The sequence below is a fragment of the Enhydra lutris genome, unplaced genomic scaffold (assembly GCF_002288905.1).
Source record: "Enhydra lutris kenyoni isolate GAN:26980312 unplaced genomic scaffold, ASM228890v2 scaffoldscaffold51, whole genome shotgun sequence".
Lineage (NCBI taxonomy): Eukaryota > Metazoa > Chordata > Mammalia > Carnivora > Mustelidae > Enhydra > Enhydra lutris.
Window position 1 is genome coordinate 509,823 of NW_019154135.1, and position 16,509 is coordinate 526,331.

General features: G+C 39.4%; 1 protein-coding gene across 2 annotated transcripts in view; it reads right to left on the reverse strand.

Annotated features, from left to right (window-relative positions):
* LOC111156994 (VPS41, HOPS complex subunit) overlaps positions 1 to 16,509 on the reverse strand; it is a 175,697-nt gene that overhangs the window by 74,343 nt on the left and 84,845 nt on the right. The window lies entirely within an intron of this gene.

Sequence of the window (16,509 nt, forward strand, 5' to 3'; positions counted from 1 at the left end):
TCGGTTGTGCTTGCGACTCCTGATCTCAGGGTTTTAAGTTCGAGCCTCACACTGGGTGTAGAGACTGATTAAAAATAAAATCTTTAAAAAAAAAAAAAAAAAAACTGCCAGATAAATTTTATTACCAAATATAACTGGTTAAAATCTCTAAGACTAGTGAAGATATAGTTCTAGTAATTCATGCATTATTAAGGATACAGTATTTTTTCTTGATGTACCCAATTTAAATCCCTTAAGACATTTATATAACATAATATATATAATTTATATAATATATAATTTATAATATAAAACTTCAGACATGTAATCCTGAAATATATGTTTATCTTTTAAAAGCAAGGCTAAGGATAGAACTGATCACAGAATTGTAAAAATTCCTATCTTTAGGATAAATTTCAGTTTACCTTAGTGTATTTTGTGTTCTTTCCCACCCCTAAAGGGGAAAAACAGGTACCAGGAGAAAGAGAATAAATTCACATTTTATTTATATTTCTTGCAGATATTTCTCAGTAGCTAGGCTCCCATAGTCAAAAGGGGCAAACACAAGACAAATATGCACCAAAACCCTAAAATTAAGTAAGTGTCCACATTCACAAATACACTGAGAATGGTCACTTTAAAATGACATAAATGTCTGAAGTTTTCTATTATCCATGAAAAGAAAGGTGGCTTCACCCGGTCCATAGTGGAGACCGGAGGGAGGGCTTTTATTGACCATATGGTATCTCGTCTTCCCACCAGACAGATACAGGGTATCCTCTTTGCTCTCAAAGATCTTCCCACCCATCTTGTCCCTTTCCAATCCAGGTTCTAAGTAAGAAATCACCACCACCACGCCTCCTTACTCCCAGTTAAAGACCCTTATGTCCATCCTCTGTGATTTTTCCTCTCCCTCCACCATGATGCAAAAAACAGAGCCAAGGAGGTCGCTGAATAGGTTCACTATTTTGTGACAGGGTAAGTTTGAAATCTGGGGAAGGAGGAGAACGCCTGAGATTATCCTTCCTGCTACACATTCCACTAAAGATGGGTAACTAAAAACAATGATATTAAACGTGAGGAAATGGTAAGATCACAATGTCTATCTTCCACCTGTGGCTTGGATCCGAGGGAGGGGATTTTCAGAAGTGGGCTGGGCCCCAGAAGCACCCCATAACCACCTGCTAGGAGGAATGGCTGACTGGGTAGTGAGGAGGAAAGTGTGGTGTCACACGGCATCAAATTCCTCTCCCTCCGATCCCACCTACAGATGACCAATGCTGTGTGAGAGGGGAACATTCCACACTTGTGCTAGGAAAACGAAATATACTCCCAATTCTAAATGAAGAGGTCTATAAACTATGACAGAAACAAGACCTCAGTGAAGGTCACAATTTAACTCATTACAAGAAAGAGCCCATCTGGGAAGTAGGTGGTAGGGCAGATGCCAGTAAGCCCAAACACCTCACGCTCAGCGTCAAGGTGGTGGAGGTAAGGGGCGGCATGGGAAAATCGCACTCAGGGACACAGAGGGAGTGGTCAGCACTGGTAGTGTCACCCGAGTAGCCACTCACACTGTCACTGGGCCACACAGCTTGGAAGGAGGAAAGAGGTCTGGGGGCACTGCGGTGGGTGCCCATCAGCGGCAGGCTGTGCCCTACAAGAGAACCTCAAACTGCCTCAGTGGATACAGCAAGCAGGCTCTTAACACATACACCAATATTTACACCCTTTGGAAGCCACTTCCCCAACAGGCAATTGTGTTCCAATTCAGGCAGGAAGGAAAACACAGAACTTCCTTCTCCTACCATGTCCAGAATAAAAGATTTGGACAAATCCTCACAAAATCTATGACATATTCACAGCAACTACAACTGTGAATACTGAATATAGACTTCTCCCAGTAAACAGGAACAAGAAAAAACACCAGCCATATGGAAGAATCCAGTATTTGAAAACAACAGGACTTATCTAGGGAATAAGGGAAATCTCCCACTCCTGATTCCACATGAATGAGACCTTCCATCAAACAGACCAGAACTTTAAAAAATAATTATTCTTCTCAGGTGACAACAAAATTAAGCAAATGAACACCAAAGGATAAGAAACACAGAGCAAAGCTGAAACTAAAGAACAAAACAAAACAAACAAAAAAACTCTATACTCTCGAGTAAGAGAGGAAATCAAACTGTGACCAGAGCACTTTGAAAATGAGAACACAAATACTGCACATGTAAACTTTAGGGGATGCAGTCAAAGTTGTAAACAGGGTTAAGTCCATAGCTCTAAAAGTGAGTAATGAGCAGAAACAGATGTGGGTGCACTAGCTACATGACAAAAACAAAAATTTCTTATTGAGAGATATAAAAGGAGAGCTACATAAATGTACATTATGTTCCTGGATAATAAGACTCAAAATTCTCACTGAAGAGCCCAAGTTTTAGTAGTTAATCTGTGATTTTAATGGGAGCATAAAGAAAACCCCAAAGGAATTATTTATAGAACTTCCAAAATGTTATCAATTCATTTGAAGATATGTGAGAATAATAGGAATTTTTTTTAATGAAGCGATTTGTGGCTGGAAGGCTGGGTGTTTAGTAAAATTGGTACTCAGAACAGTACAGCAATGGTCCTACGCAGGGAAGCAGGTGCCCTCAACTCACAGCCTTTCTGGAGAATCCTTTAGCACTGGGGAGTCAAAGCTTTAAAAATGACCTCAGAAGTCTGTGCCTAGATATTTATGCTCAGAAGGTATCAGACAAGTGAGTAAAGAAGGATGTAAAGTTATTGTAACAGCTAGAAATGGACTAATGACTGGGAAATGATCGACTAAAGCGTGGCAGAGCTAAATCACCCAAGAAGAGGATGCGTCCATTTATAAATGATTTTATACACCTACGTTTATTTAAGGTAAAAATATGTTCAGGTCCATTAAATAAAAAAGCAGATTGCAAAATAGTATTAAATATGATGACCTTTAAATAAAATATGTGTATCCATATAGAATAATCTGAAGGATACCTTTTAAAGTAATTATAATTCTAGAAACAGGTGATAGGAGATTTATATATTATTTCTATTTCATGATTATTCTGTTTGGAACATGTGAATTATTTTTATGTTCACACATAGAGAGCTGAAAATCCATTCTCCAATTTTGATAATCAACATAACTTAAGAGAACAGCCCAAATAAAACAGTATCGATTCAGTGAAACCTAGAGAAAGAAGGAATGTTTCATTCATAATAAATATGTGTTAGAATTAATTCGCATAAACTGTACCGACTTTTTAAATAAAATGTTAACTTTATATGGAAATGTTAGTGAAGTCTTGTTGCAATTCCAACCACAACCCAAACTCAGTCCTGCTGAGCCTTTCTGCTGACGGTGGCTGGACCCGGCCTCCTTTGTCTCCTGCTCCAGCTCCAAGGAAAACTTCCAGCAGGGGGCAGGAAGAAAAGGAGGGAGAGAAGAATTCTGAATTCAGCTGGTCTCAGGGTTGAGTCTGACCTTCCAGAGTTCTATTACAGAACACCCTGTGTACCCTGCTCTGACATGGGATCAAGGAAGCTTCTTCCTTAATATTTTTATAGTACAGACAGCACACATCATCCTGTGGCACTGAGGAGAAAAAAAAAAAAAAAAAAAAAAAAAAAAAAAAAAGGATGGGGGGAGGCTGATATACTGTCTTCTGGAAAGGAAAACAAATTTTAACGAATTTACATTACAGTTTTAGACATGATTTGTGTTATTTTCTGATGTTTCTCAAATAGCAGCAGATTCAATCATTTTCCCTTCATATTTTGTGGATGAAAAAGAATAAATGATGTGTATATAAATGGCCTTCAATATATTAGGGAAGCAAATTCTTTTGTAAGTCCTCCTAATTTCTCGGTTCTGTATACATTTTAGGGTCATGCTGGTTCTATCACAGGATAATGAATACCACACTGTATCTTGCTCACTGGCACTCATGTATTTACTTTTCATACCCCAACAGGCTGCAAATGCATGGGGGGACAGGAACCACATTGACTTGCTAGACGCACAGGGCACGATGAATAGGAGATACTGAATAGGCTTCCCCGGCCCTACCAGTCTCCTCCTTTCTTCCCTTGTCTATGCGCACAGTGTGCTTGCTGAAGGAGGAGCTACATCACACACCCAAGCCCGCCAGGTACTCAGCCCATCTTTAGTTAGAAGATGTCCCTTCAGTTTAGATGTCCCTAAAGCTATTTTGGACATACTGGCATCTGCCCTGATCTGAAAAACCTAAGGGAAGGAACCCTGTGGACTGACTGGTCCACAGTTACTACATCGTCGATGTAACGACATCCCTTGAGAAAGGGCTCATTTATATTGACTCCCTGTCCTACACCTGAAATGTCGGTCCAGTTCCCTTTGCTCAGCAGCAGAGGAGATAATCTGTGCATAACAGATCACAGATCTGGGAAGTGCTTTTCAGATTAGTCTTCCTCAGGCTGCCTGGGTGGCTCAGTGGGTTAAGCCTCTGCCTTCAGCTCAGGTCATGATCTCAGGGTCCTGGGATCGAGTCCCACATCAGGCTCTCTGCTAGGCAGGGAGCCTGCTTCCTCCTCTCTCTCTCTCTCTCGCTCTCTCTCTGTCAAATAAATAAAATCTTAAAAAAAAAAAAAAGATTAGTCTTCCTCTATTCAGAATTAGCTGACTGCAGTTCCCTCATTTCGGGGATGCCACCTGGCCTCCCACTTGGCCCAAACGGTGATGATTTAAACTGGGTTTGTGCACTGCTGACATGCCCCCCTATCACTGCCATGCCCTCTTCTCCTGGTGGTCTAGCCTTCGCCTGCTTCTCTCCTCTCTGGTATCTCCCCTGGTCCTTAAGGCACTTATTTCTGCCTTCCCTCTCCACTCTACTTTCTTCCTTACTCATGAGTCCTACTTCCCAATCCATACATAGCAGAAAACCTTAAATGTCAACGAGTAATTATGGAAGCGTCGCCATTACTGTTCTTTGAAACTCTTCGAATACAACTAGGCAGCCCCTCAGGATTTGATCTGCAGCGTTCTGTGGGACCCACGGTTTCACCCAGGAGGGAAAAGGACCAGACAATCCACTCTCCATTTGCTTTTTTAATCCTAATCTACGGGAAATTCAAGCAGAAACAAACTGTCTGGCAGGAATGCCAAGGAAAGTTCCACTTCAGTGATTTAAGAAATGATAAGCTGCTCTTCTTACAAACAGTCTACACTAATTTAACTACAGCAGAACTATCTGCCTGTATTTCACTGACATTTAATAAAATCCATTTCTTTCTTCTAGTCATAAAACTGCCTAGAGACCTACTGAGCACGAATGTTCTACAAAGCATTTTAGAGGGTAAGTCATTGAGTGAACTACCCTTAAAAGCAGCTGGTTAATTTATTTGGTTCATCTTCCACATCCCATAATATTGAATTGTCATTATCACAATACTGAGAGCAATTTAAGCTCAATGGGAGCTAAGTACATAGAGAGGAAAAACTGTTTCCAAGAGGTCTATTTTTTGTTGGAGAAAGTATTCTAGGGCTTTATTTCCCATAAATCCACATTCTGGCAGTCAGCACTCTTGGTACTTATATTTCAATAGGAGCCCTCACATCCTCAGCAATATACTTTATTCTCCTATGTTTTGTGCTGATAAATCTATCTAGTACTTTGCTACACTACAGAGTGGGAAGGATGCACATCCTAGAATCTTCCCCACACAGGGCGGGATTCCTTTTGGGCTGTAATAAAGCCACCGATTCTGGCAACACAACACCCATCATTACCCATCGCCCACTCTTCCCTGATGGAGGAAAGGGAGGATGATTGGCCCCTTTTTAATCATCTTGTGATCTTTCAAGTATATAAATCACTTGAGTCCTTCAGGCTTCCTACACACCGGCGGCACCGCTCGCTCTGAGGCAGACACGGTGTGGGGAAGAATGGCCGGGGTGGAGGAGAGCCCACAGGCGAGTCCTGGACGGCAGGTGCGCTACTGCAGGAAGGACCGAGGGGCTTGGAGAAAACAGACTCCATAAAGACAAAAAACCAAATCCCAGAAGATGCTGGAGCTCGAGATAATAAAACTGAGAGATAAAGAAAGAAAAGGAAAACCCAGCACATTAGAACATGCCAAAGAGATGAAGGACATAAGGATGGGCAGGACCTGGCACAGAAGGATTTAAACATCCAGAGTTGGAAAAGATTAGAAATGAAATCGAAGAAGTCAAGAAAGCAAGTAAGAAAAAGTGAGTGAGCACAGAGAAGAGCTGGGATAGTGTTGGGGGGCTGCTGACAACAGACAGGAGTCCTGGATCTGGATGGAGACAGGAGTGACCACAAAGAGGAATGGCAGGTGCCTCTGTCTCGCTTCCTGCTTTGGCTCAGTACCGAAGTTTAACACACACAGCTTTTCCAAACACCATCCAGAAAGAACATAAAGCATGTAGGAAGGGAAAGAGAGTTTCCTGAATGCAGTATCGCTTAAATTCAGTGGTGATTTGCGGGATGAGTTATAATCCTTCAATCTCCTTTCCCTAGAGGTAATTTAGTGTGTTTAAAAGAGGTTAAACATGGGTCCAAAACTGCCACCACAGGAAGTCTCTGTACCCAGACGTATTCCCAGGGCTTGCCTGACAGACCACTTGCTTCCGAGCAATGTCTGAGTAAACACAACGCCAATGCAACGCAGCTTTTGGACAAAAGCCCTTGAAGTTAACCAATCCCGTGAAAACGCTTTGAAATTTGAGAAACACCCTACCGACATCAGGTAACAGTCAATTCAGTGACCAAGAATTCCAAGCTACAGGTTCAATGAGAACAAAAAGAAGCTCAACACTAGAGGTGACATGTAGGAGCACCTTCCTTTATATTAAAAACCAGTGATGACAGACAGGTCTGTATATCCACCTGCCCATCAATATGGGTTTAGCAGTTACCTGTGGCTACATGTGAGGGAGGCTCCTACTTAAACCAGCAATCTGCAATTTCTGCATATGCAAATGCACAAATGCAACTATGATTTTAAAAGTAAATAAGGTATTCTGAAATAATTTTACCACTTTAAAAAAAAAAACAACAACTCCCATTATGGGTCCCACAGACTTAACAGTGCTGGTGGTCAAGCCAAACACTTTGGGTCTGTTTAAGGATACATTTCCTGGGGCTGGTGTTAAGGTTGAAGCCATTTAGCAGCAGCGTAAACACAAAAGTCATCCACTGGGTGATTAAACTTGAATTAATGCTCTGTGCGATGCATAAGGATCTCTAATTTTAAATACGCATAATCTCAATCACAGACGACTGGAAGCAGATCTTCACCTGGTGGGGATTATGAAAAATATAAAAACTGCCAAGTCTTGAGGAACAGAAAAAGTCACCTGATCACACAGGTTTATGTGTTAGAACAAGCACTTCACTCAATTGAAAGTAAAGCAGAAGGGGAAAAAATAAAGAAGAGGGTACCGTCTGCAGAAGAAACCAAGTCTCCTGAACTTGCCCTTCAGAGGGCACATTGTTCTGTCCTTGACAGCCTCCATGCAAGTGGGAGAGCCGGTGGTGTGAGAGCAGACTCACATGGATGTAGGATGTATACACCGTATACACTCACATGTATACACTCACATGGACGTAGGAGCTTCTCCGTGCCCTCTTTTTACAGACTTCAGTGTCTACTCTAAGTCTCATTATGACTCCTATATAATGCCTCCCTGGGAACAAGAATAATTATTCCAGATTTAGCCAAAATTGGAGAAAAGGCTGTAGGCTATTCAGTAAGCAGCAATAATTTGTGCTCAAACTGACAATAAATATCAAATGGACAGTCTTCATTGTCCTGGCTTCTATGGTAATATTAAAAGCTGCCCCAAGCAAAGAATACAGTCAGACAATCACAAAGGAAGATATATAAGTGGCCGGTAAATAAAAATGTTTGAAATTGCTAATAATTCAAAGAAGTTACAAAACAGGACAATGGACTATCTCTCTTTCTATATCAAAACTGGCAAAGAAAATGTGGAGAAACAGGTAGCCTCATACACAGCTGGTGTAAACTGGTATGTTTCCTCTAACGCCAACTTATGTGGTGGTATGCATCTAAATCCTAAAAAATAATCAGGATCTCTGACTCAGTAATCCCAATCCTAGGAATCAGAGCTAGGGAAGAACTAAAAAGCATAGTGTCAGTTCATGCCCAAAGATTTCTAGCTTTAGTACATCATGATTTATGATAACCAAAACCGGGATAGAACTTAATGGTCTAATACTAGGAGTTAAGAAAAATTAAATAGATCAATAGGATGGAATATTATATAACCATTAAAAATGTCTGATTTAAGTTACACTTCAACAGTGTAGGTAATTTCATGTGATTTACAATGTTAAGTTAAGCAGAGATCCAAAATATTGAGGTTACTTTATATATTCTTTTAATTTTGCCTTTTCTTACAAAAGTAATGCAAGTATCTTTTTTTTTTTTTTTAAGGATTTATTCATGTATTTGATAGCATGCACATTGCAAGCACAAGCCGACTCAAGGTGGGGTTCCATCCCAGGACCCTGGGATCATGACCGGAACTGAATGCAGAGGCTCAGCCAACTGAACCACCCAGGTGTCCCAGTAATGCATGTTTTCTTAAAAAAATAAAAAATGTTTAAAGGGGGGGGCAGTAAATGCCATGGAAATCCCACTTGTTATCCTGCCCAGACACTGTTAAAGTTAATATTACTAATATTGCCAATAATTTCAGAGGTAGCCTTCCATGAACATTTCAATACATATAATTACATTTCTACAAAAAAAAAAAAAAAAGAAAGAAAAGAAATCAGAGTACATATACACTTTTGTAAAGTACCTCAACACAAGCAATCTAGCAAATGTCAGGCATTTTATTCGTTGCAACTGAGAAAGAGAAAAGCGGACAGCCAGGAGTTGGCCAGGCACTCACAGCTAGGCCTTGGTGCTCTCTGGGTGAACATAAACAATTTCACAGAACACCAACATCAGACAAAGCCTCGTGACCATGAAGGATCAGGACAAAAACAAGACCACTCCATAAGCATGTCTGAACACAGACAAAATAAGAACATTTTCCAAGCCACATAACTGATCAAATATCTCCCTATCCTGGCTAAAATGAGAGACTGCTGCTTCTTTACCAATGATATTTTTAGCCTTGATTCTTCCCTCCTCCTAGACAAGATTTATTAACATACCCAACTGTAGCATTACTCTTACTTTTTGAAAACTGAAAGGAAACAAACAATAGGGGAGCAAGTGTAAAGGCAAAGGAGGGCAAAATTACCCCACAGTGATACATACATATATATACACATACACGTTCTTCCCCCTCAAAAGGCTTGGTAATATTTTATCTCATTTTCCTGCAAAATCCCATTCTGATTCATAGTCTAATGGATCAACTGCTTTCCACCAACAGCACGCCACCCATCTACTTTTGGAAATATGCTGTATGCCATTCCTAAAATCCAGGCACTGTGTGGTCACAGCTCCTAGTGTGGACCCTGACACAAAGTTGTGTTCAAGAAGCAGAGATCTGGGCCAAACAGTCCTGTGAAAAGCCTGTGATTCAGCTTGTATCGGTGACAACAACCTACAATACTTGCAGCTAAGATGCCTTTGTTTCAATAGCCGTATCTTAAAAAAAGAGAAAAACCTCCCAAAGTTAATGACAGTATTTACACATCTTTTATATAGGCAGACAACACCTCTCAGTGTTCATGACAGTCAAGGTATTAAACCTCACAAGAAAACACGATGAACAATCTGAAGCAAGCAATTACTCTTACACAGTCATTAACTACTCAAAATACTGAAGAAAAACCACAGCACTCTCAGGACGCAAAGGAAGATAGTTTCAGTAAGGAGCAAAGGATGGTTTGATTGCTCCAGGAAGACAGATGGCAAACCTGACGTCAGAACTAGGGGGAAGCTGCAAACAATATGGAAACATTACGTATGGAAAAGTGAGCTGAACTCATGAAAGAAAAAAGCTTCTATTGTCAAAAGGTTTTTGATAGATATGAAACAAGAGAGATCACTGAAGAAAACAAGGCTTCCACGACTCCATCTCAAAGACTCTGGGAATCCGACATGTTGATATCAAAAAAGCAATGAATATTTGAAACAAGTGAACCTGATTTTGAAAGCAGTGAAGAATGCCTATTGACACTGAAATGATTTCTACTTTAAGAACTGGATTTCTATTTTTAGCTTCAGCAAATTCAGTAGGTACAGAAAAAGCCCGCCAAAATACACTTTTTTTTTTAAAGATTTTATTTATTCATTTGAGAGAGAGAGAGAGAGAGATCACAAGTAGGCAGAGAGGCAGGCAGAGAGAGAGGAGGAAGCAGGCTCCCCGCCAAGCAGAGAGCCCGATGCGGGGCCCGATCCCAGGACCCTGAGATCATGACCTCAGCTGAAGGCAGAGGCTTAACCCACTGAGCCACCCAGGCGCCCCCAAAATATACTTTTACAACACAGCTATTTCACGATTTGGTTTTTACATATCTAAAAAAAATGTTTGTGAAGGTTATACTTGTGTAGTACTTCTTATTAATGGTTTTTTTTTTTAATCAATTTTGGTATGTGTGGAATATGAAATGAATTTCTAGTAATGGTACCACAATTTATTATTTATAATATATATTTATAATATATATAATATATATTTATATGGTACCACAATTTATATATTATTATATATTTATTATTATTTAACATAGTACTTGAAGAAATGAAGGTATTTATGTACAATGGCTCAACATCCAACCGTAAATTTGGCAGCTACCTATGGAGTAATGCGTGACAAACGTTTGCACATATAAAGCTGCCACGTGACCATTTGCAGAAACATCACCCCCTGAGATTCACTGGACAACAAACCGAGCAGGATAACTGATAGTCAAATCCCTTTTTGGCCCCAAGAATCCTAGCTCCAACGTCAGCAGAAAATAGCAAACACGGAAGGAAGCACCTCTCCATGTTATGTTTAGTGGTTCACTGGGCTGTCGGGATTCTAGAAAGATCCACAGTAGTACAAAAAGGCACTCTATTGAATCCCCTTCCAGAAAGGATGCAGAAGGCAATCTGGAAAAAAAAAAAAAAAAAAAAAAAAAGAATGTACTCTGAATTGGCAGATCACTGTTGGAAACTTACAGAAGCTAGCTAATGCTACCACCTCTGTCCTTTGGGAAAAATCTGCCATGAGCCTTCAGCAAAGTATTTCTCCTCATTTCATGCACACAGACCCTTTCCTTGTTCTCTGACATTTTCTAGCTTACAGAGCAACCTGTCCCTGCGGCCAGGTCCCCTCATTCTATCCCACCACAACGCCAAACAGCTGACTATCTCATTTCTAAAAATGAACTTGGCTGCAAACAGCATCGTGACAATTTAATAATTTGTCAGAGTGGTAGAACCAACTATTATGAAGTGTATTTCAGAGTTCAAAGGTAAAGGTTGTAGGAAGCGGAAGTTTATCTGCTGACAGAGAAAACCGAGCAATTAAAAAAAAAAAAATCCAGGTAAGAACTGCTTGGCAGACTTATTTCTAAAATAGAAACCTCATTGTTATGTTCATGTATTAGAATTTTTGCCACACAAGAGGTTACACTTTAAAAAAAAAAAATCCATAGGGTCACACGTTTGAAAGCTCTCTCCAATAGCACTTTTAAGAGATGTGCTTTTTCTTTCTTTTTCTTCCCTCCAACATGGAAACAAAACAGAATTTGGAATAAGCTTTTTATGCTCATGTGTCAAGCAGGGGAGTCCATAAATCCAGCTCTGGCATTCAACTACTGAGAAGTTACCTTGAAAACCTAAAATAAAAGTTTATGCCACACAGAACTACACCTCCTCCGCCTAGTCCCTGATGGATAAGGAGCTATCTCTAAAGACCTAAAAAGCCGGAACCTTAAAAAGGAAATAACAACAAATGTGTCAAACTGCAGTCTCGAGATTTTTCTATGTTGCTGTTTTGCAGGGCTATTCTGAACTGTATGTTGTAATTACTTGAAAAAATGTCTTCACAGAAATCACACTTTTAATAAAGTCAGAACAACTAAAATATTAAATTAGACATCTCTTTTATTTTTTCTTATAAATATCCCCCTGTAGGACTTCCATTTTCCTCATTTTGCTTCTCTAGTCTCTGTGCTCCTTTCACCATTGTTTACAGAAGTTGACATATAATTCAAAGACTCATTTAGCGTCAGTCTGGAAGATCAGTGTTCTTAAGGGTTAAAAATGCCTTTACTCCATATTGCACCTTCATCTGGCTAGAATAATTTCTCTTTCAAAGGCGGAAGGTCATAACCTCGATTAAATATCGACACGATATTTGTTTTTACTCTCTCTTCTCCCTATAGGATCCGCCATCTGCTCTAAACAGAGAGGTCTTGATATATCTACAATATATGATTATCGCAACGTTATCACCATTTGCTAAATGCTGGACTCTTCAAACTTGCTCAGCTTAGTTTATGGTGCTAGTTGAAAACTGCGGTTGGAAAGATCAGAGTTGCGGCTGGGCCAATGTCATTTTGTTTTTCTCATTTTTCAAACATATAAAATGCCAGAACTTTGTTATAAAAAAGGCAGATCCTCCTAAAAACTTGCCAACACTTTCAAAATGAAAATGATCATTTCACAGTAATGCCCCCCTTTTAATGTCACCTTCTCAAAGCCTTTTTCTTAGTTTTTAAAATCAAAGATACATTCCTTAATGAAATCAGGAATATTTCCTAAAATATTTTCAACGAAATAAATGTATTTCACAACAAACAAAACACACTAATGCCAAAACCATGCAGCATAAGTGATCTTTAAAAGTGTACACCAGGGGCGCCTGGGTGGCTCAGGGGTTAAGCCTCTGCCTCTGGCTCAGGTCATGATCTCAGGGTCCTGGGATCAAGTCCCACATTGGGCTCTCTGCTCAGCGGGGAGCCTGCTTCTCCCCCCACCCCCTCTGCCTGCCTCTCTGCCCACTTGTGATCTGTCAAATAAATAAATAAAATCTAAAAAAAAAAAAAAGTATACACTATACAAACACAGAAGGAAGAAATCGCTCTGGGGATTTCTGCAAACCACATCAAAATGGTGCACATTTTGGAAATCTCCAGCTAGTTAACTGCATACAAAGAGGTCATTACAGTTTATTGAATAAACACTGCTTTTTTACTGCTTAATATAAACATATTTATATAAGACACTTAATGGATCCAGAGAAATCACTCGACAGTTTGCATGTTACAAGTCCCTGAATGGAAGACACACTTACATAGAAATGTTTCTTAAGTCTCTAATGTAGGCAAGAGAAATTATGATGGCTTTTTAAAGAGAAAGAACTCAAAATCAAAATGTTTTAGGAGTAGCTAATTTGTTCGTCATCCCATAAATAATTACAGCAAAACTAGTGACTCTAAAACCTAAAAAGGGTATTGGCGCAAGCACAAGTATACACAGATCTAGAAAACTGGAAGTCCAGAAATAAATGCTAACGTTTATGATTAACTGATACTTGACAAAGAGGCCAAGACAATGGCAAAAGAATCATTTTTTCAAGGAGGCTGGGGCAACTGGATATCCATATGTAAAAGAATGAGCTTTGACTCCTTCCTCACACCATACACAAAATTAATTCAAAAAAATTCTAGACCTAAAATTAACAGTTAGAACTACATAACTCTTAGAAAAAACACAGGCTTTTCTAAATCTTCATGACTTGAATCATGCAATGATTTCTTAGATAAGACACCAAAAGCAAAGTGTCAATAAAGGGTGGGGGTTAATGTGACTTTATCAAAATCTAATACTTTGATACCTCACAGGATACCATCAGTAAATTGAGAAGACAGGTCATAGACTGGGAGAAAATATGTGCAAATTATATATTGACAAGGGACGTGTATACACAATATCTAAACAATTTTTCATAAGTGTGTAATAGAAAGGCAAATAGCCCAATCAAAAAATGAGCAAAGAATCCAAAGAGACATTTATCCAGAGAAGATATACAAATGGCCAAGAATCACATGAAAAGATGTTCAACATCATTAATCATTAGAATCAAAACAAGGAGATACTACTTCACACCCACATGGCATAATCAAAAAGACAGATAAAAATGTTGGTGGGGTGACTGGGTAGCTCAGTTGGTTAAGCATCTATGAAGGTCATGGTTATGAACCCAGGGTCCTGGGACTGAGCCCCACATCAGGCTCCCTGTGCAGCAGGGGGAGTCTGCTTCTCTCTCTGCCCCTCCCCCTCCTGCTTGCTCTCTCTCTCCCCCCCCCCCAACAAATAAAATCTTTAAAAAAATGAATGTTGTGAGAATATGGAGAAACGGAAATCTCCATATACCGCTAATGAGAATGTAAAATAGTGCAGCCACTTTGGAAACAACTGACAATTGAATTGTACACTTTAAACTGGTAACTTTATGATATGCAAATTATGTATCAATAAAGCTATTAAAAATCTTAAAAAATTGAAAATAAAAAAAATCTTAAAAATGATTTTATATCACTTACAATGACATGTAATCATGATTCTTCACATCAAAATATCACACATAAACACTTTTATCAATCCCAATATACTGAGCCCTTTATATAATACATTAGACCTTTAGTGTGTTTTTTGAAATTATTTTAATCCAGAAATTCTAACTTGGTATCACTTTTTAAGAGTGTTTCACCAGATGACCTGAATTGTTTTTATTTTACTTTCATCTTATATACACATAATTAAATATCTTTTTGTGCTTGAAAAGAAATGTCTACAGATGCATTTCTGAAGAACTGAATAGGAAAAAAAGGAGAAATCACAATGCTCTCTCATAAAACAATGAACATAGAACAAACTGTTAAGTAGTCAATGATAATCAAAGAGATGAACCAAAGCCCTGATGTTCTCGTCCGTTCAGTATTTGGTACTTCTACTTATTATACCACCTATCACAATGTTCATCTTTATATAAATTCCAATCCTTCCCATATTCGCTCACCCACACTTGGACTACTTGGTTGTCTACGCAATGCTCATGAACCTACTCAATGAGCTCTGGCCCAAACAGCCACATCCACACTCTCCTTCCTACAGATGTCTATATATGATATCAAATGCTAAGTCGAAGGATGAAGAATACGTAATTGACACAGTTCACCCAGGCATCCTGCAGGTGGACAAGACATCCATGTAGTAATACTACTATGGCAAACTTGATGAGGCTCCAGGTAGCCCCACAGTACAGCAGCTATTACTAAACTTCAAGAATAACCAGGTCACTAAGAACTCAAATTAACACGGAAAAATTCCACCTTCAGAGTCTGAGTCCTACCACTTGGACATCACCAGTCATATTATTTCTATGTTCTTCACACAATACCTTCAAGAAAGAGGGGATAACTGTAAAATTTCTAACTCCTAAAATTGGAAACTGGAACACAGAACTGGCATCCTACACTAGGAAAATACTTAAACCAGAGTGATTTATCAATTTTAAGTATATGAGGGATTATTATTAAGAAGGCATCTGAGGGTGCCTGGGTGGCTCAGTCGGTTAAGCATCTGCCTTTGGCTCAGGTCAGGAGTGTCCAGCTCCCTGCCTAGCGAGGAGTCTGCTTCTCCCTCTCCCTCTGCTGCTCCCCCTGCTTGTGTTCTCCAATATAAAGTTTAAAAAAAAAAAAAAAAAAAAAAAAAGAAGGCAACTGAAGCAGATTCTCCAGCCCCAGTCAAGCTTTGAGATAACCACAGCCCCAGCCAAAATGTAGGCTGGAGCCTAGGGAGAAACTCTGAGGCAGTGCTACAGAAGTAAACCATTCCGTAATTTCTTTTTTTTTTTTTTTAAAGATTTTTTAATTTATTCATTTGACAGATAGAGATCACAAGTAGGTAGAGAGACAGGCAGAGAGAGAGGAGGAAGCAGGCTCCCCGCTGAGCAGAGAGCCCGATGTGGGGCTCGATCCCAGGACCCTGGGATCATGACCCGAGCCGAAGGCAGAGGCTTTAACCCACTGAGCCACCCCAGCGCCCCACCACTCCGTAATTTCTAAACTGAGATAGTAAAGTTTATTTTTTTTAAGCCACTTAAAAACACAAACATACAAAAACCATTCAGCAATCTTCATCTCCACGCATCTTAAGTAAAAATGCAGGGATTTAAATTATAGCAGAGTGAATTTATGCTGTATCTCACCTAAAATTTCTTAACTAGAAAAGCAGTTAATGAATAAATACTTTAGTAAGAGGAATTTTAAAGCTACTCCTTCCTGAGGTCAACAAAAACAAGTGAGATAGTTGGTTTTATTTTTGTTTTTTTCCCCCAGGAGTGAATCAGCTGCAGATCTAAGCTAGAGAATGTTAGATTAAATCTGTAATTCCTACTGACTGATCCCACAGACATTTTTTTTTTTTAAAGATTTTATTTAGTTATTTGACAGACAGAGATCACAAGTAGGCAGAGAGGCAGGCAGAGAGAGAGAGGAAGGGAAGCAGGCTCTC